The sequence below is a fragment of the Rosa rugosa genome, chromosome 1 (genome assembly GCF_958449725.1).
Source record: "Rosa rugosa chromosome 1, drRosRugo1.1, whole genome shotgun sequence".
Classification (NCBI taxonomy): domain Eukaryota; kingdom Viridiplantae; phylum Streptophyta; class Magnoliopsida; order Rosales; family Rosaceae; genus Rosa; species Rosa rugosa.
The window spans coordinates 12,922,719-12,944,723 of NC_084820.1; the positions used below are offsets into that span (position 1 = coordinate 12,922,719).

At 37.7% G+C, this 22,005-nt stretch overlaps 3 long non-coding RNA genes across 3 annotated transcripts; 2 read left to right on the forward strand and 1 right to left on the reverse strand.

The window, feature by feature from the left end:
• Nucleotides 1-401: 401 nt before the first annotated feature.
• Nucleotides 402-3,033, forward strand: LOC133727275 (uncharacterized). The gene is made up of 4 exons (XR_009855086.1): nucleotides 402-861; nucleotides 958-1,046; nucleotides 1,655-1,766; nucleotides 2,467-3,033. It is a non-coding gene; the product is annotated as an uncharacterized LOC133727275 (long non-coding RNA).
• Nucleotides 3,034-5,289: 2,256 nt separating this feature from the next.
• On the reverse strand, nucleotides 5,290-7,633 carry LOC133738439 (uncharacterized). Its single transcript, XR_009860130.1, has 3 exons — nucleotides 7,272-7,633; nucleotides 6,737-6,798; nucleotides 5,290-5,451 (listed from the first exon to the last, which is right to left on the reverse strand). It is a non-coding gene; the product is annotated as an uncharacterized LOC133738439 (long non-coding RNA).
• Nucleotides 7,634-18,190: 10,557 nt separating this feature from the next.
• LOC133741383 (uncharacterized) lies at nucleotides 18,191-20,445 on the forward strand. Its single transcript, XR_009861863.1, has 3 exons — nucleotides 18,191-18,357; nucleotides 19,789-19,951; nucleotides 20,269-20,445. It is a non-coding gene; the product is annotated as an uncharacterized LOC133741383 (long non-coding RNA).
• Nucleotides 20,446-22,005: the final 1,560 nt, after the last annotated feature.

The window sequence follows — 22,005 nt, forward strand, 5'->3', positions numbered from 1 at the left end:
ATTTTTTTAATCACTTTTAAAAGTTTGGTATCATTCTGTCTGGTGCTCAAAAGTTTAGACCTTATGGGTGATAAAAACCCATTTTAGAATATTGAAAACTAAAGTGTCTAATGACTCAAAATTTTGGTACTGTTTATGATATTTACTCTATTATTTTCATGCGTGCCAGATACAAGCTTTGATGGACAGTAGAGACAAATAAAATTGAGCAAAATCCGCGGTTTACCTAGAGTTTGGGAATGTTCTTAGTGAGGATCACCTTCCAAATTAAGTCTTCACAGATTAAGTTTCAATAATCCACAAAATAGATTCTAAATATTCGTGAAACGTAGAGAAGATATGCATGTAAGCTTTTGAAATGCTCTAAAGGAACGGAATTCTATATACATGACTAAGGGGGGTGTATTCAATCAGGAGTCTATTGGATTGTTTTGTATTTTAAAAGTCCTTTAAATTCTTGTGGTATTCAATTAAGATTTTAAAAAATCCTTTAAAATCTTGTGGTATTCAATTAAAATTTTTAAAAGTCATTCCAAATCTAGTGGTATTCAAAAACCAAACGATTTTCAAGGATTTTATTAAATGATTGATTCTGTAGGATTTTAGGGTGCTTGGTATAAATACCAAACCCTATCAGAAATCCAGCCTCTAGAGCTGAGATTTTGACGTTTTTTTTCTTCTCTCGCTCAGAAGATGAAAAGGCCTCAAATAGAAGATGAAACTGACCTCAACCTTTCTTTATTATCTACTAACGAAGGCTCTCATCTTTGTATAGTTAAAATTCTCTATTCATTTTTTATTTGATGAGATATATGGAGATAACAAAGAAGAAGTATTAGAGGTGGAGAAGCTAATCTGGAGGTATAGCATGTGGGATTCAGGCGTTCATGAAACTTTTTTACTTGTTTATTTTGGTTTGTTTTGAATTTTCACTGCATCTTGATTTCATGTTTGCAGGTATTGAAAGATAAAAAGTTGAAGGGTTAACTAGCTGTTAGAGAAGAATTGCATCTGAAAATTGCCAAGCTGCTGCCAACGCTGAGAAGGTGAGTTTCCTTCAATGATATGTCAATCTGTAATGAACTTATAACCATTAACAAGAGAAGTCTTAGAATTACTCATATTCTTAACAGTACATTGGATTTTGTAATAATAATGTATAGTTTTATCACTTTATGGCTTCATTCTTTGATTGATCTTAATACTGTTTATTTTTCTTGGGACTACCTTTTTCCAGTTTACTGGATCTAGTTTAAAATCATAGAATTGTGGGGATAATAGGCGTTGTGGTTAAAGAACTGGGATTGAAGAGTAAGGAAGAGAAAATAGGGAAATCTGGAATCACACCAGATTTCTCACAAATCACTTGAGGGTTATTGTTTGAAACAAAACACTAGCAATCTCATTCCACTAATTTCCAGCAATTCATATTGGCCCCCTTTACTAAGCTACAGAAGATACGCTAAATAGATCTAACACTTGATCACTATATTTAACACTTCTAGGATATTAATGGTTGACAAAAAATGCATTAGAAAATCTCAAACATGACCTAAGAAAACTGTAGAAGACACAAGAAGCCAAGAAACTCTATAAGACAAGAAGACTCCGTATCAAACTCAAATATCCTGAATCTGAACTCATCGATCTGCAGATCTCGGTCCGTACAGGTTGGATTTCACGCCAAGTGGTCGATGGTTGGTGGACACAAGGGTCATCTAGCTATTGTAGACATGAAGCAAATGAGCCTGATTAAAGAATCTCAGGTATTCTATGATACTGAAAAGTGATACCTTTTTGGTCTGATACTGTATTTTACTGTACGTGCTTCAATACTACTGCGCTTCTGCAACCATCTTCACATGTTCTATACTTCATATGCGAAGTTTAGTTATACTAATGATGACAAGTTTAGAAACAAAACCAATGAATCATAATTGTTTGTTTAAACTTGGGAACCATTTACTTTATATTGTACATCAGTACTTGGAACCATTTACTTTATACTGTACATCAGTTTTCTGGGAGAGGGAAGTTGGAAGGCATTATGCAAGTAGAATTTGCATAATCTAAACTTTGACTCTTAGTAAGTTGGTTTTCCACCTTTTGTTTTCTAAGGTTTATGTCCAAGACTTTGGTTATGCAAACCTCTTGCTTTCTAAGGTTTATGTTTAAGAGTTTGGTTATGCAAATCTTGAGGTCAGTATAGAGTTAAGTTCTTAGTTTAATATGATTATAGTTTTCCGCTCTCTGAATGTGATAGTAGTCCTTTTGATTCTAGATAGGTGAACATGACCGTACGTAAGCAATGCTGTGAATAGTTTCTGAATATGCAGTTGGGTCATTAGTAGGAGAATTGTTTTATGTTTTTCCAATGATGTACAGGAAAATTGGATGGGGTTTGTTTGTACCTCAACGTTTGAGTGGCATATGGACTGATTGGCTAGTTGCAAATTTTCTTCTCAGGTCCTGCATGTGATGTGGTATTCTTGCATGATGAGACAATGTTTGCTGCAGCCCAGAAAAAGTATAGAACCGTGTGCTGTGGCACAACAGCTTCCCTCATGTTTTCTTCAGGATCCTGCTTTGCTATGGCCATGTTAAGTTACTTTATCTATGGCATTTAGTGTATTAACTTGGTAATGAACCGGGAAATCAGACTCTTCTCCTCACCACGTAAATCTGTTCATGGTTCTAATCTCCAAGCAATATCCTCCCTTTCAAACTGAACAGCTATAGCAAGAATGTGGTTTGCCTTATATAAACTCAACATGTACCTGTACTATTTATTGTGAACTATTTCTAGTCATCTGCCATTATAATATGAACAAGTATTTTCAATTGAAGTATGCTCATTCAGCAGACCAGAATACCATGTTCATGTGTTGCCTGCACGAGCTAGGTTCTTTTTTTTTTTTTTTTTTTTTTTTTTTTTGTGTTGTAAAGATCGGTAGCACTGAATAATGTCTCAAGATCTTGTGCTTACTGGTGGAAACTGTTGTAATTCAATACCCAGTGATTTATATGAAATTCTTTCTTTTCCTTTTGCAAAAAACGTTAATTATTGGCCGAGTTTGATATAGTTTTATTTGCTTGGTTGCCTTTCCATCAGATGGTTGAATCTTGAATGTTTTGGTCTGTTGCTCAAAACTACTCATCACAGTTATGTTTCTGTTCCCAAAAAATAAATTTATTGTGTTATTTTATTTTCATTTTTATTCTATTATTATTATTAGGACAATCCATGTACTTGTTAAAATCCAAACAAATCTTGATAAGACAATACAATAGAATCTGTTCAAATCTATGTGGAATTAAAACAATCCGTGGATTCTGCATAATCTACGAGAATCCACGGATTATAAAAAGTCAGTTAGAATCATTCAAAATCTAAATTGAATACACCCCCCTAAGCCTATAGGCTTATAGACTTATACGGTAGGAAGTACAACTCAATTTATAAAATCGATTACATCTTAATGATCTTATACTTGATGATTTGAGAAATCTTCTTTTAGTGGGTCAATTCAATATAGGCCCAATTTTTGTTAAGAACAGTGAAGAAAACCCACTTACTATTCAATATGAGGCCCAAATTAGTATATGTACAAGGTGTAAACAGTGTGAAGCTCCCTGGTGGCATCTTGGTGATTCTTAATAAGAATTTCTTAATTATGTCATCTGATCGAATATTGTTTGCATCTGCAATTGGAATATTCACAGTGATCTCCTCCACCATTTGCCATTGGTGAGCTTGATAGGGAGGGAGGAGAAATTCTTAATCATGATGCAAAGTTGAATGGCAAATATGAGGGATAATTTTTAGAAAGAAGATGAGGACAAACCTTGTAAGTTACTAGCAAAAGGTCCACGTTAGTACCGATGACTTTGAAAAGGGAATTCTAAATCCTCTGATGATGAAGATAGCTTGTTTCTTAATCATAAGACTGAATGAAGGAGTGCAAGCACACAGAAATTCAGAACCTTAACGACAGGTGAACAAGAAAATCTGTTCCCTTAAGGGACGACTGAACCTTCTCTGAAATTGCATAGAACAAGACTTTCTTTGCTTAGTATTTCCATAAGATGGATTATTATAGATCGATAACTAGCCTTTTGTTTTGTTTTTTCAATAGCTGTAAATTAAGGGACCGGAAGAGAACTTGTTAATCATATACTTTTGAGTCATTGCCTTAAAAGTGAATCAAGGAAATAGTCAAGGAATATTTCCTCAGTCGAGCTGTCGAGGTATTTCAAGGCTTATATCTTCAGGTGGGTTACAGCGTATTAGTTCTCCCCGAGGTACTCTGGCTCCGTCTCATGTATTATTTGTCGATGATGTAATTATTTTTTGCCGAGGTGATCAGAGAAATTTAGCAAAAATTATGAAGTTTTTTTTTTTTTTTTTTTTTTTTTTTTTTTTTTTTTTCAGAGTATGGTGATGCTTCTAGGTAAATAATCAACAAAGAGAAGTCATAAGTCTTTATTGGTAAGCATATGTAGCGACGCCGTCACTCTGTTTCCAGCTTCTTGGGTATTCCTTTGGGCTTTGCTCCTTTTATATACTTGGGTGCCCCTATTTTTCAGGGCAAGCCTCGCGGATCATACTTTCAGCCGATTATGGATAAAATAAGGCTACGATTGTCAAGTTGGATGGGTTCTTTTTTGTCAATGGCCGGGAGACTCCAACTCATTGAATCTGTCATTTACAACATGTTTGTTTACACTTTTCAAGTGTATGAATGGTCTGTGTCTTTACTTAGACGAGTTGAGGTATGGTGTCGTAATTTTCTATGGTCGAGTTCTATTGATCGGCGTGGGATTCCTCTAGTTGCATGGCGGTCATGCTGCACTCCGGTTGATGAGGGTGGTTTAGGGCTTAAGCAGCTTGTGCTCTTGAATCGTTCCTTATTATTAAAGCATTGCTGGGAGGTTTTTTCTTCTCAATCTGAAGGTTGTTCATTCATTCGAAACAGGTTTGTTCGGCGTCGTTCTTATGCTTCTTCTTCTATCTGGACTGGTGTTCGGCATTTTTGGGTTGTTGTTCAAGATAATGCTCGATGGTTAATTGACAGGACCCGCCCCGGATTTCACTCTGAAATCCGAAGAGGCCCTGCGGGGACCACTTTAGAAGAAATTCTACCAAAAATTTAACAGAACTTCCCCTAAAAATAGACAACCCAAAACCTGTAGAAAAACATCCACACTTCTAAATCATCCATCCTTATTCTCCTGGAGCCACACTGCTCCCTATATCACAACATCTCTCATTTCATAAATAATTCTGAATTTAAGAATATTAATCTCATAGGTTATCAGAGCAATCTAATGTACAGGCGTACAAGAGAATAGAAAACAAGATAAATGACCGATGCTTTTATAATGCGGAAGCTATGACAGCTATGCCTCAATCCCAAGTACGCTCGACCTCAAGCTAAACTGGCCTGCAAACTGGGCATTTAAAACCGAAGGGCCCAGGGGAAAACATTTAAAATCCGTTCGAGTGAGTGGACGAAAAATAAGTAATTTCGAATGAATAAGTAAAACTTAATGCTTTCCCAAGTTATTCTCTAAAATCTCGCATGCAGTAACAATCTTGAAAAATACTTTTAATCATCATCTTTACTGCAATCTTAATCGCGTAGAAATAAAACATCTTGAAATCTCTTAAAATCTCATCCTCAAATCCTTATAAAAACATCATTTTCAAGAGGCTTGCTTGATAACTCGAAAGGACTGCTGTCTAGTCATCTCATGCCATCTGGGAGGGACTGCCACCCAGATGACGCATCGGAAGGGACTGCCAACCGGAATAGGAGGCGGTGGATAGAAGGGACTGCCAACTAACCACAGGTAGTAGACGGGACTGCCGACTAACTACCTCATGTCATCTGGAAGGGACTGCCACCCAGATAACGCATCGGAAGGGACTGCCAACCGGAATAGGAGGCGTTGGATAGAAGGGACTGCCAACTAACCATCTCATGCCATTTGGGAGGGACTGCCACCCAAATGACGCATCGGAAGGGACTGCCAACCGGAATATAGTCTGGAAGAGACTGCCAACCAGATTATTACCTAGAAGGGACTGCCAACTAGGTAATATGCGCATGCGCCGTAAATAGTCTCCTCAATAAACTGAATAGCCTCCTTAATAAACTGGAAACAACCTCTTTCAGTTACTTGCTTTCGGAAAGAAACTCGCTGTTACTTCAATAAAACATTATTAATTCACCGAAAGCATAACTCAGGATTATCTCGCTAACCAAATCTCAATATCTCAATAAATCCTCGAAAGCATAAGTCAAATACTCTGTAAATCAATAAATGCTTTCGGAAAGAAATCTCAATCTAACTTCAAGGATGATAAGTACGGAGCTCAAAGCTCAATAAATCTCGATAAATCAATCATGCTCAAATATTCAATGAAACATTCGTACTCGTGAATCCTCATAAAAACCGATATTCGAAATCCAAAATTCTCATAATATTTTCTGAATCAATCACTTACCGAAAATCATTCCTCAATTCAATAACTCATGAATGACTATCTCAAAAATCTACTAAAAGCCCTCGGGAAGGAATTTCAATACTAATCTCGTAATTCATAAATAAATCTCGATAAACTAAATCTCAAAGTCATAAAACTCAATAATTCAAATTATAAATTAAATCTCAATCGGAAAAATGCTAATATACTGCATGCACAATTAATTTAAAATAAATGTCCACTCACAGTACTATTGAGGCGATCACGCATACAAGTTCTTTCGTCGAGCAATAACTCGGTATATCGCCCTGTACACAATTATAATTCGTGAATAACTATTCAACAATTAAATACGATTCTCAAAATCAAATCCTCATAAATCATCTCTCCACTTCTTCTCTGATTCAACTCAAATTTTACATCTAATACCAATTCGTTATCTTAAAGGTTCCAAGTCAAAACCAAGAGATATCCGACGGTCGGATTCTCGTAAATCGATAATCGAAATCCTAAATTCCCAGAAATTCATAATCAATTAAAAACTTCTCTAATTCCAACCAAATTCACATATTCAACCTCTACCAAAATTATAGGATTTAACTAGCTAATAAAAACATAATATAAAGCACTGTTCATACACCGCACTATTCACCATCGCACTATTCATGCGGTGACACTGTTCATGAGGCGGCCAACTCCTCCTCCGGCCACCAAATTTCAACCACAGCATCATCTCAACATTTCCAATAACTTTCTCAACTGTGACAAAGTCAGAAAATACCTTGAAGTGGCCGAACAATTAAGCAATCCGAAGTATAGTGAAATTTTCCAATTATGCTTTCTTCCCCCACGCTTCAAATCGCTGCAAGAGGTTTGGAGAGCATGAAGAGTGGCTCAAGGCGCTTCTAATGGACCTGGTTTTGTGGCCGAAGGTGACCGGAAATCGGCGTTGACCATTTTGCTACAGTAAAAATGTTGGTTTAGATCTCCACATTTCCGGCCAAATCGCGGTAAACAACTCCCACATGCAGGTTAAGGAGGAGGAGACGAGTCTATCTAGGCCAGCAGCTCGCCATTTGGTGGTCTGGAGGAGGAGATATGCTGGAGGGAAAGAGAGTTGCAGAGGAGAGAAAGATAGAAAACCACGGGAGGGAGAAGAGAGAAGGAAAAAGAAAACTTACCCGGCTCAACAGTAAAAAAAATTCAAATATATACTTCTTACTATAAACAGTAATTTTCATATTTCGCTTATAACTTTCGCATACGAACTTCGATTTTTACGTACCACATATGCACGTGCTCGGTTTAACGTCCTCTACAACTTTCATGAAGAACATTTTCACAAATTTTGATCCAAACAATAAGTCAACTTTTAGGGCCCCCTAAAATGTCGAAACGGAGCCAAAAAGTAAATGTAAATGTCGTTTACCCATCGAAAGACTTGTAAACTGGTAAATTCGGGTTCGGGACGTCACATTAATTGGTTCAGGAGATAAGATTTCTTTTTGGAGAGATAACTTCTTGGGCAGGCCCATTAGTGATTTCTTCGATGTCTGTGTTACATTACAAGACAATCTTCCAGATATGGTTTCAAGTTTTATTAGTAATGGTTCATGGGATTTGCCTCAACTTCTACACTTCTATTTTCCAGCCTTGTGTCATTGGATTAGTCACATTCCAATTGCCGCAGATCCTTCAGCAGAAGACAAACTCATTTAGACCGCTTCCTCTTCTGGTGAGTTAACTGCAAAGCATGCTTACATATTTTTGCGGCAGCCTTCTCCTTCAGTAGCATGGGGCAAATCATTATGGTCTAAATTTATCTTGCCTCGAATGTCTCTGCTAGCTTGGAAGGTTCTAAGAGGTAAAGTAATTTCTGATGATTTTTTACAACGAAAGGGAGTAGCTTTGGTCTCTCGTTGTGATCTTTGTGGTATCAATTCTGAATCTTTTGATCACATTTTTCTTAATTGCTCTTTTACGGCTACACTATGGAGTCATTTTACTTCTCTCTTTGAGTTGGGTGGCATTCCTCCCTCAATTTTGGAGGGTTTACAAGTAGGTATGGCTGTCGGAAGAAGTTCCCAGCTCAAAGACTTATGGTTGATTTGTTTCACTTCAATATTGTGGTTTGTATGGAATGCTAGAAACAAAATGAGACATGAGGGCAAGGTGTTTTCAGTTGCTACTATTTGTAGACTTATCTCTTGTTATATTCAAGTAGCTAGTCGTTTGGCAACAGGTACCATGCACAGTTCCATCCAAGATCTTCTCATTTTGAAAGCCTTTGGGGCCCAATGCAGATTGCGTTGTGCCCCTAGAGTGATAGAGGTGAATTGGCATCCCCCATTGATTGGTTGGGTTAAAATTAATTCTAATAGAGCTTGGAAACATGATGTGGGGGTTGGAGGTTATGGAGCTGTGTTTAGGGATCATATGGGATGTTTTCTTGGAGCTTTTGCTTCTAATCTTAAGATTCCTAGTTCCATTGCGGTAGAGGTGATGGCTGTGATTAAAGCAATTGAGCTGGCCTGGGTTCATGATTGGAAGCACATATGGTTAGAAGTTGACTCTTCTCTTATTTTGGATTTTATTAAGTCTCCTTTGTTGGTCCCCTGACAATTTCATATTAGCTGGCTTAATTGCTTGTACAAGATTTCTCAAATGACTTTTCGTGTATCACATATTTTTCGTGAAGGTAATAAGGTAGCTGATGTTTTGGGGAATTATGGTACGACTTCTCTTAATATGGAGTGGTGAGATGCTCCACCATCTTTTATTTTATCGCATTGTCAGAGTGACCAATTGAGTATTTCCTAATTTCAGTTACGATAGCTTGTTTCTTTTTTGTTGCTTTTGTAAGGAGGTTTGGTGTGGTCCCCCTCCTAAGTTCCTTCTTTTCTTTTTACTTTTTTAATAAATTCAAGTAAGGAGAAGGAGAAGGAGAAGGAGAAGGAGAAGGAATAAATGAGTATTAGGAGAAGACTGAAATAAGTATCATGATGGGCCTGTAAACTTCAATCACAAGAGCTGGAGGACCTTATAAAGTGTTAAAAACTAAAAACAAATTTGATTCTTACGGGCCTGAATTCTTCTTTGAAATTGATTCGAGTGATTCCTTAGCATAAAGCCATAAACTCCATTTTATAGGTAACTTGTTAGATATCAAGCATTTCAAGCCCAAACTAAAAGCCATAAAAGCTTGAATTTTCTTACATGAAAGGATGCAGCTCAGGGCTCAGGCATAGCTCTGTAAATGTTCTGAGTCTGAAATCCTCATCACTCTCCTCAGGCGTGTCACACTGTCACTCAATTATAATATTTTCTACTTGTTACAGATTTTTTTCTTCTTATCGTGCTGATCACTGACCAACTAAATCAAATACAATCATCCTTAATCCTTTTTTTTTTTCTTAATGAAACCTCGACCAAGCCAGTGAATCATCCTCAATCCCTTACCAAAATGGGACTACGTCACCACACCTTACTATACAATGCTCCATGTTTCTTTATTCGTGTAATGAGCTAATCAAGTCTTATAGTCTTGTAGTATCTAGTCATGTTTGGAATTGCATTTAAAGTAAACTGTAAACTGAAGCTGCATCATCCATTGCATCTTATACTTGGGGTCGCCAAGAAAGTGGAGGATTTGAGGCTGACATTTAGGATGTAGGGATTGCCTTGCCATTTAAGGTACTGCAAGTGCAAGAGCTCAATGACAAATGCAAATGAAATGATATCTTAAAATGAGTGATTTTGCCACTCAATTTTAACACTTTCGCTTCTTTTTTAACATACAAGTAGAGTGCCACAATCATTAACCTTTATTAATTGCTTCCATTAAGGGAAATTTGTTTTACACGGATTACGGTGTTAATTATGTTTACAAGCCGAAAACCACATTTGAACCTTTTTCAGTGGGTCAGTTCAATATAGGCCCAGTTTGGGTTAAGAATACTGCATTAATATAGGCTCAAAGAAGGAAGAATTCAAATGGCTTTTAGTCTTTTAGACAAGGTCCAAAACCGGAGTGACGAAGCTCCATTCTAGTGCATCTTGGTGAAGTTGTTTTCTGGCATTTTAGGCTTCTCACATCAAAGGTATGTTGGTTTTGGTGGCGTTAGATGTATTTTTATTTTTATTTTCAGTATTGTCAAGTTTTATGGTATTGAATAAGATGATTTTAGGTTGTGGTTTCTATAAAGTGTTCTCCACGTGATTGATATAATACATCTGAGACATTGTAACGTAGTTTTAAGGAAGTTATAACATGGCCTTCATCAATCACATATTGAAACTTTTTAATAAAATATTTACTGTAATTCATACATAAGATTTGAAGGAATACAGTAACAACAGAAATTTAATGAAATTTAACCTTCGTCTATTTTTTCTTTCTTTAAAGTTGCAAGTAATCGTCCACTATTTCTCTCTCTGCCACTCTCCATACCCACATTGTTTGCTTAATATATTTGCGATCCCTCATATGCATATTAGGGAGCATACAAAGGTGAGCATATAGATTCCTTTTTTTTTTTTTTTAATAAAACAGAGAAATAGTATGGATCCAATTCATCTCCTATTGAATTTTATTTCAAAGAAAAAGAAAGGGAAAATAAAAATACAAGAGCAAGGAGGAGATATAAATCCAAATTCTTCCAAAAAAAATAACTAAAAAGAAAATAAATGAAAAATACAGGGAAAAAAAAAAGTGAACCTAATGAAAAATATGAATGCAATGATTGGTTAATCTTGAGATGACAGCTAAATGAAATAATTTGAATGAGTGGTTGTCGAAAATATGAACGCAAATCCTTAAACTAATCAAAAACTAATGTTCATACTTCATACTGCAGACTGGACATGCATATCATGAGGCCAGCTCCCCAGATATTTTTTCAAATCCTCCCTTATTTTATACATGAGAGGTGCCTATTTAAAATAGGACTTGGATCGGGGATGAGAAGAAGATCAATTAAATTATTGATTATGAAACTGATTGCATTGATTAAATTATCTCCCATAGTGAGAAGTCGATCAAGTTTAAGATACCAACATATGAATTTCACAAACGTACGTGTCACCTTTAACGAAATTTTTAAATTTTCGGATGAAATTGATTCCTAGAAAAAAATAAAATATACAGAAGAATAATTATAGCAGAGCAAGCCTATATATATAATCTTTCTTTGTAGCTTTGGCAAGCATTAATTGGTTCATTGCTTTTCTGCTTTTTGGTGAGGTATTTTTGGTCATGTACCCCTTTGTAATTTAAAAAACGTTTCTTCTTAGGTTAAATTAAAAAAAAAAAACGAAAAGAAGAAGACTAGTTACTGTGTTGATTTTGGGTTGAACGCATAGTTGGTCTCTTTGGCTCATTAATTTTACTAGAAATTATGCCCGCGCTTTGCTGCGGGAGTTATTGTTGTATGTTATTTACACGAATTTTGTTGGCGTGAGTCATACTTACCTTATTTATGTAGATATTCTGTAATATTCTGTGATCTGTAATATCTGTTGTATTATTAGATTTACTACTTGCCTTACGAGTAGTACTTGTCTTATTAGACACAATTGTAATTTGTATATAATTCCTTCTTGTAAGGTGAATGAGATATCGAATTATTCAGCCAAAATTGTCTCTTGTTTCTTGTTATATTTTGACTTGGTATCAGAGCAGAGATCCGATCCTGGACTCTGACTCATTGTTCTTTGATCCTTGACTCTTGTTCTTTGTGCTTGGATTTGTTCCTTGTCCTTTGATCCTTTCATCACCGTTGCCTTCGTACTTATATTTCCAAGTACTTTGTTGTTTTTCCTTCCGCTGCATATTCACCATGGTGAAAGCTCCTTCTTCCCTCGTGTTCTCCTCAAGTCTGACTTGTAACTACTGCAAGAATCCAGGCCACATCAAAGCAAACTGTTACAGGTTGGTTGGTTTTCCAGCAGGCTACTTTGATAGGCCACGACCTCAGGACAACAAACCTAAGGGAAAGGCTGCTGGTCGTCTTGTTCAAGACCAAGATTACTATGCGGTGACAAAATCAGATCACACCAACTTTGCTGGTAAGGATACCGCATCCGTAAGTTGCGGTGGTAATGGTAAGATTGGAGTTGCTTTAAAAATTTCTGGCTTTACTGGTGGCAATACCTGGATAATTGATTCTGGAGCATCTGACCATATGACCTATGATCGTAGTTTCTTTCTTTTTCTCAATCCACCCTCTATTTCCTCTGTTGTCAATGCCAATGGTGATTCTTTTCCTGTTTTAGGAATAGGGTCTGTTCGTCTCACCCCTTCTTTGACACTACATGATGTTCTTTATGTCCCTGATCTCTCTCATCATCTTATATCTGTGCCTCAGCTTAATACTCAATCTCGGTGTTCTGTAACATTTTTTCCTTTGTATGTGATTTTTCAGGACCTCCTCACCAGGGAAATAATCGGCAGGGGTTATCTGAGGGGTCGACTATTCCATCTGGATTGCATGTTTGCTGGAATGAAGCCGGAGAAGGCAGTCCAAGCAGCTTTGATTTCGACTGGGGTTACTAATCAAGTTGAAGAATTATGGCTATGGCATCGGAGATTAGGACATCCTTCATTTAGTGTCATGAAAAAATCTATGCCATCCTTGTTTCTGGGCATTGATGAGTCTAAGTTGCATTGTGAGTCATGTGTCTTAGCTAAAAGTCATCGTACTAGTTATCCTTTGAGTACTACTAGGAGTTCTTTTCCTTTTGAGCTTATTCATTCTGATGTCTGGGGACCTTCCCGTGAGTCAACCTTGTCTGGCAAACATTGGTTTGTTTTATTTATTGATGATTATACCCGTCTTACTTAGGTAGCTTTATTGAAACACAAATATGAAGTCTTCTCTGCTTTCCAAGAATTTTTTGCTCTTGTTCAAAATCAATTTGGAGCCAATATTAAAGTCTTTCGTTCTGATAATGGGGGGGGGAGTTTGTCAATTCTCAGTTTCACCAATTCTTTCATTCTCATGGGATTATTCATCAAACTACTTGCCCTCAAACCCCTGAACAAAATGGGGTGTCAGAAAGAAAGAATCGTCATGTTCTTGACATAGCTCGGTCTATTCTATTTAGTGCTCATATGCCTAAGTATCTTTGGGGAGATGCAATTCTCACTGCTTGTCATCTCATCAATAGGCTACATTCCTCTGTTCTCAATGGTCAAACCCCCTATGCTGCCCTTTCAAATCATGTGTCTGTCCCTTCGTTTTCTAATCTCCCTGCTCGTGTATTTGGGTGTGTTATGTTCGTCCATGTTCCTAAGAATCAACGGTCCAAACTCGATGCCAGGGCATTAAAGTGTGTATTTGTGGGCTATGGCGTTCATCAGAAGGGCTACAAGTGTTTTCATCCTCCTACACAGAAAGTTTATGTTACCATGGATGTCACCTTTTATGAGGATGCATGTTATTTTTCTTCCACCAATCCTTCACTTCAGGGGGAGAAACACACTTTTTTGGAAGAGAAGTCTTGTGGGATTAATATTCAGCCAATTGAAGATGATGGTCATGTAATTTCGGGTCAAATGCTCGATCACCAGAATGCCAGCGATCGATCACCAGACATGGTAATTGAAGAAGACAGTAGCCAAACGATTGAAGAAGACAGTAGCCAAACGATCGATCGTCCCATTCCTGGCGATCAATCATTCAGGGAGGCAGAAGCTCCCAGTAGCAAAACGATCGATCCTTCCATTCCTGACAATCGATCGCCAGCAGAACTAGAACACGATGACCGAAATTTAGCAGTCCAATAAGGCCAAGCTCCTGCACCCCTCTCAGATACAGATAACCCTTGTCAACCAATCCCTGAGGAGCGTCCCAATCTTGAGGTTAGTGGTGTTTCTTCTAACTCTAATAATAGTGATAGTGTGTATGTTTTGCCTCCTAGGTCTACCCGTGGTAAACCACCTCGTCAATATGAACCAAGTTTAGATGTTAAGTCTAAGTATGCCATAGCTAACTTTGTATCCACCCATCGGTTATCCAAATCCCATGCTTCATTTGTGAATCAAATATCCTCTGTATGTGTTCCCAGTAAAGTGCAGGATGCTCTCAAGGATCCTAAATGGTGTCAAGCGATGAATGAAGAGATGGAGGCATTGGAGAAGAGTAATACTTGGGAGTTGGTGCCACCTCCACAAGGAAAGAAAGTTGTTGGATGTAGATGGGTGTTCACTATCAAACATAATGCAGATGGCTCAGTGAACAGATATAAGGCAAGACTTGTTGCAAAGGGATATACTCAAACATATGGCGTGGATTATGAGGAGACCTTTGCTCCAGTAGCAAAGATTAATACTGTTCGAGTGTTGATGTCTCTAGCAGCTAATCTAGATTGGCCTTTGCAACAGTTTGATGTGAAGAATGCCTTTTTACATGGAGAGCTATCTGAAGAAGTCTACATGGATCTACCACCAGGATATGAGGCAAGCACAAGAGGAAGATTTGTGTGTAAGTTGAATAAGTCCTTGTATGGACTCAAACAATCACCACGAGCTTGGTTTGGTAGATTCTCTCAAGCTATGCGTCGTTTTGGGTACAAACAGAGTAACTCTGATCATACATTGTTTCTGAAACGCTGTGAAGGTAAATTAACTGCCTTGATTATTTATGTTGATGATATGATAATTACTGGTGATAATTCAGAGGAGGTTGAAAGGTTAAAAGACCTGCTTGCATCAGAGTTTGAAATGAAAGATCTTGGTGCTCTTAAATATTTTTTTGGGATTGAGGTCGCCAGGGGGAGTTCAGGAATTTTCTTGTGTCAGAGAAAATATGTGCTTGACTTGTTGACAGAGACAGGAATGCTAGGTTGTAGACATGCTGGTACTCCTATTGAGCAGAATCATAAACTGGCTGAGTACCCTAATCAAACTCTTACAGATAAGGCTCGCTATCAGAGGTTAGTTGGCAGATTAATCTATCTCTCACATACTCGGCCAGATATTGCATATGCAGTTAGTGTTGTGAGTCAATTCATGCATAATCCAAGTGAAACTCATATGGAAGCTGTGATCCATATTCTAAGGTATTTAAAGTCTGCACCTGGAAAAGGCTTGATGTTTTCAAAGCATAATCATTTGGATGTTAGTGGTTATACAGATGCAGACTGGGCAGGTTGTGTTACGGATAGAAAATCCACTTCTGGTTACTTCACTTTTGTAGGTGGTAATCTTGTTACTTGGAGAAGTAAGAAACAAAAGGTTGTGGCCAGGTCGAGTGCTAAAGCAGAATATAGAGGTATGGCTCATGGAGTTTGTGAGTTACTTTGGTTGAGAAATTTACTTCGTGATTTGGGATTTAAACCCAAACGAGCCATGGATTTGTATTGTGATAATAAGGCAGCGGTGGATATTGCTCACAACCCAGTACAACATGATAGAACTAAGCATGTTGAGGTTGACAGACATTTCATTAAAGAGAAGCTTGATGCTAAACTTATCTCTTTTCCATTTGTCCACACAGAAGAACAGTTGGCTGATGTTCTCACTAAGGCAGTATCGAGTAAGGCATTTCATGACTCACTTGACAAGTTGGGCATTCGTGATCTGTATGCGCCAACTTGAGGGGGAGTGTTGGCGTGAGTCATACTTACCTTATTTATGTAGATATTCTGTAATATTCTGTGATCTGTAATATCTGTTGTATTATTAGATTTACTACTTGCCTTAGGAGTAGTACTTGTCTTATTAGGCACAATTGTAATTTGTATATAATTCCTTCTTGTAAGGTGAATGAGATATCGAATTATTCAGCCAAAATTGTCTCTTGTTTCTTGTTATATTTTGACTAATTTTTTATTGGAATTATTAACTTCAAATGAAGTTTGGTATGTATTGTCTAATAAAGCAATAAATGAAAGACAATAATGAGTGAATATTGATGTAGTTCCTGCAATGTATATTTGATGATTTCATTTGTGTAGGTAGTGAGTATGCTAAGCTTGAACGTCTAATTGTTGCAGTTGTAGAAAGATATGAGCAATTACAAAGCTCGTGGTTTGCAGCGGGTAGTATAAATGCATCAATTGTTTTCTTTTTAAATGAACTGATATATAAAGTATGAGTGTTATTTGAGAGTAATCCAAAGAGACGCGTCTTTTTTTTTTTTTTTTTTGATAAGAAAAGAAAAACAATTTAAAGAAGGAAGCCTCTTCAAAGAGACGCGTCTTTGCTTGATGTTTGTTGACGTTTTCTGCGCCTCGTTCGTTAGTGGTACTTGCTCGTTAACCTGAAATAAAGATTTATACCATGAATCAATTTCATGACCTTAATATCATTGTAGGGGGCACTTTGATCGGAGTTGTACGGCAGTGGATATTCATGGGTAAGGACCCAAAACTTTGCCCCTTTGTCTGAGTTAGCGAAGACTAGGCCCAGCAAACTTCGAAGGATTAAAAATCCTAGGAAGGTTGCTGTTGTGTTCTTCCCGGCAGTTCCTATATATATGCATGGCAGTGAATTGATCATTTCAAAAGAGGCTTGGCAAGATGCGTGTGGCGTGGGAGCTAGAAAAGCATGAGTTTGAGAAGAAGAGGTTCCAGCAGTGTTGTATACTGGTTGAGGTTTGTGAGATAGGGGGGGTTTGGATAGAAGGTGAGTTTGAAATGATGGAAAACTATGGATGGATGTGGGAGAGAGGAAGCATGAGAGAAGAAGAGTGCTAGGGAGCTTGCTAGCACACTCTGTCCTGCCTCTGCTTGGTTAGTAACATAGCTATTTATATGCAATTCCAGCAACCAAAGGAATCTCGTTGGAAGGTCTTTACTGCTGGGTAAAGAGATAGCTTGGGTTAAATGCATGTACTAGATTTTGCAATGTGTTTTGGTTTGTCAAGTTGTGTCTAGGGCTATGAGATTTTGGGCAGATTTTCTGCCATAATGTAGGCAGGATTTGCTGCTAGGATTGCAATCCCAAGATTTCTGCTGTGTTGCTGGGATTATGTGCTGCTGGGATTATGGGATTATGTTATGCGGCTAGGATCAAGAATCCTATGTTTAGCATTTACTATTTTGTTTGTTTCTAAAGGATTTGGGCTTGGGTTTTTGGGCTCTCTCTCTTATTCACTTACCCGTATTAAGAGTTAGGCCGTTGGGCATGAATTTTGGTCCCAAGTCCAAAATTATCAACGAGCCTAAAACTAATAACGGGCCTCATGCAATTCCGTTACCTTCCATACCACACCCATTCTTGTAAGCCCCAAGTGCGTGAATGTGGCTTGGGTCCACGTGCGTGGCGTGATGTTTGCGGGTGTAATTTGCCTCGAAATATGAATTGGGCTTAAAGCATAAATTGAGCTTGTTAGCTGGATTTTTGGGTGTCAACATTAGCCCCCTTGATTATGTAGGTCGTGCAAGCATGTTGCGGGCTACATAATCAAATCCGAAGACTCATTGCATGATATATTGGCTTGAAAGATATGTTGGCTTGCAAATCCTCCAAATATGAGCTACGACTTATTCAGCTTGAAAAACAAATGCTAGTCATCATCGAACTCCTAGAAGGAAAGAGTTCAGCCTCCAATCACCTTTCTTTTAGGAAAGTGGTCTTGGCCCGTGAAATCCATTAGGCTTTTCTCATCTTTTTGTTTCACAAGACGTCTTTCTCCTCAAAAGTCAGTTTTTTAATTTTGAGGGAAATGAGCTTGTCTTCCTTCACAGTCTTTTGATATGAGAAATCATGTTCACGACCTCCTTAGCCTCTTACAGAATAGATTTATTGCGTCAAGCATGTGGTAGAGTATCTTTAGGCTTCTTGATCAGATTTTGCGCCTGGAAGAAAGGAATGGAATGAAGATTGCTCTATAGGCTTGCTGGGTCGAACTTCCTTCTGCTGGGTATAGGCTTCTTATTCCTCTGCTATCTCTATCTTTCCCCCTTCTCTATTTTAGCGATGATAATAGCTGTGTTATAGCGTATTTTGGTTCTCGCGTTATCAATTTGCTACTGTGATTGCTTGTTGCTTCAGCGACATTGATTTGTTGCTGTGATTGATTTGCTGCGTTTCGCGTATTTTGGTTTTTGCATCAATTTGTTGTCGTGATTGCTTGTTGCTTAGCGACATTGATTTGTTGCTGTGGTTGATTTGCTGTGTTTCTCGTATTTTGGTTTTTGCATCAATTTGCTGCAATGATTGCTTGTTGCTTCAGCGACATTGATTTGTTGTTGTGATTGATTTGCTGGGTTTCGCGTATTTTGGTTTTTGCATCAATTTGTTGCCGTGATTGCAATAAAGCATGATGCAGCATGGTATTAATTGGCTTTATTTACCATGTAAATCATGTTTCTTAGCTTGGCTTGGCCATATTAATTCAATGGTTTTAGTTTTGCTTGGTTTCTTGCTTGGAGTGTGAACGGCATGTAGTAGCTTTGCTTGGGTGTGTGCTTTGGTAGCTTGAGCTTGTGGTCATCTTAAGTATTTTTAAAGGGAGTCAGCATTAAAAAGAATGAGCTTGGTTGCTTGGCATGGCCCTCATATGTTCTATGGTAGAAGCACGACCTTAAGAGAGGAGTTTGGCATGGCTTGTGTATGCATGTCGGATGCTTGTATGCTTAAATTACTTTTGCTTGGCGTAAGCTTGTTTAAGTATTGGCGTGTTCCTCTTGGTCGTGGATCTGCTTGGCTTGAGCATGATCTTAGCACGAACATGTGTTTGGCATGATGTTCGAGTGGCATGAGCACAAGCTTGGTATTAGCATGGACTTGGCATGATATATTGGTTCATAGAGTTAGGCTAATATGCCATGTATTAAGCATGAAATTTCTCGTGATTGCCACCTTATATAGGGTTTAGACATATTTGGGCTCAAATTTCATTGATTTCTTGTTTGCCTCTACACCTTATAGATCCATCTCAACAATGATTTTTGCTTTGAGGGAGAAGTTAATAACTTGGGTTCAAGATTTTGGGCTTTTAATGATATATGTACGGGACATTTAAATGATAATATTTGATGTGAAGAATGGGCACTAAATTTGGTGATAGACCGGATATGTAAATGCTTGATGTTGAAGTATGGCTGTAGATGCTTGTGTAGAGTAGTGAAGACTCAGAGTATGACTTTGGTTGCTGAATTGTGTATGGGTAGCAATATTTGGATCTGTATATGTAATGGTGTTGGAGCGAAAATCTATGATAGGTTGGAATTTGAATTAAGAGTAGGTATATGCCTGATGTTGAAATCATAACATGTGAAAGCTTGTATAATTAATGCTTGCTGGATCATAAATGCTTGTGCTTATGACTTCTCCACATTTTTTGCTTCAGATGAGATACCCTGTGCTTGAATTCTGATTTCACAAAATTGATTACGGCAGCTTTTGTTTCAGCAGTGGAGTAGTAGAGGCCAATGACACAGGATATGAGAGTATCAATTCCGATGATAAACTAGATGTCAGTAAACGGTGGAAGCTTTGAACACAGCAATGAAGTGAGCTTTAACTTGATCACAGTAACTGAATTTTTTTTGCTTGAATTGCTTAGCTTGCTTTCCTTCATTGTCACAGATTTGCATGATCATGTGCCTGACTAGCATATCTGAGTCATATACATTCTTTTTGCTATATCTTGCTTGGTGTTATCTTCTAGGTCAATAAATGCTTTCATGTAGGATTTTCATTTGTATAGGATTTCTTTGTGGCTTGGCTTTGGCTTGCTTACTTATTTTAGCATGTTCTCTGTGGATTTGTATGACTTATGGTAGCTGTGGTAACACATTGACCACACCCAACCTTGACTTTATTGCAGTGGTGCTAGCTTTGTCGTTGCTTTGATTGGCTGCTGGGAATTAGCTTACTGGGCTAAATCGCTGCATTGTGGTCGTCACGATATCCAAGTGAGCATCCATACAAGAGTGTTCTCGTGAAATATGCTTACATTTGATTATTCAAAGTTGTATTCTTGAATGCAATTGAAACATTGGTCGATCTTTTCTCTGGTGGTGAACTCTTTATGCTTGCTGCTGGGATTTGAATTTGCTCAATAATCACAACGATTGATTGATAATATATGAATATGGATATTGCTTGTCAAGAATTGAAGTTAATAGCATGAATTTGCATGGCATGTTTTGCTGTGGCTTGTTTTAATTGTTGCAGTTATCACATAACATACTTTGTTTTGTTGCTGGGACTGTGATGTAACCTGCCTTTGTGAGCCCTTTTTTGCTAGCCGTTTGTGAGCCTTTCCTATTTTACTGCTATAATTGTGAAAAGGAATGATATAGCATGGCGTTGTTTGGCTTGGTATATGTAACTTTCTTAGCTTGGCTTGATCATGTTACTGACACTTTATCAGTAATTTGCTTGGCTTGAATTTGCGATGGTTTGCATGGCATGGTCTTGCTTGATTAGCTTTGATATTGTAAAACAAAAAATATCTTTGCTTGGCTTGACTTTTGTTTCGATTGAACTTGTGATAGTCATGCTTGGGCATATTCTAGGCATGAGCTTTTGATGGCTTGAGCTAGCAGATGGTTACTTGGTGGACGCACTCATTTGAAAGAGAGGAGTTTGTATGCTTGGCATGGCTGTCTTGGTTATGATCCGATTGACATATGCATGAGGTGTTCTAGGTATTAGCTTGGCATGATGGTTGTTTAAAGGGTTAGAAACATTTGTTGCTTGATAGGAAGGTGCTTTTGGTTATTGAAACTAGGTCTGGTCATTTTAGGAAGAATCGAGATTTGGTCTAGCTAGCATGATAAGAGGTTGTCACAACAGCAAGAGATTGTTTAGAAAAAAATTAGTATGGATAAGGTTAAAAATAGGTTAGCATGTTGGTTTAACGAAGTAAGATTATCACAAAATGGTTTGGAAAAGACTATTGATTTGAATTATATGGCATGGCAGTGGTTCGTGTTGCTTTTACAGCAGCGTTTGGCAATTTGGTTTTTCGCATTGTCTTGCTTGACTCTCCAGGTATACATGTCTAGATTAATTTGTTGTCATGTAAGGAATTTGGCTTGGTAAGAGCATGAGCTTGTATGATGTCCGCCTTGCTTGTTTCGGTTTGAATAGATTCAATTAGTGACCATTATGCTTGGGCACGTCGTAGGCATGTGCTTGATGGTATAAGCTTGTGACTTCCTCAAGTTTATTTAATGGTCAAATGAGAGTGCATTAGTGTTGGAAAGCATGTGCTTGGATGTAATGGCTTGGCGTGATTCTCACTTGGTTTTCGATGCATATAGGATCTTGCAAGATTCGAGCTTGGAATGACTTGCCTTTGTATGCTTGTTAGTTCGCTGTTGGATGCATGACCTTAGAGAGAAGCTTGACATGATTGGTGTTTGTATGCTTATATGCTTAAAATATTTTGCTTGACATAAGCTTGTTTAAGTATTGAATTGTTACTCTTGGTCATGAATCCGCTTGGCTTGACAAGGAGCTTGGCATGAGTATGAGTGGCATGAGCATGAGTTTGGCATTGTGTAGATGAATCTTTGATTATTCAAACATCATAAGAACTTTGACTCTTTCCTTT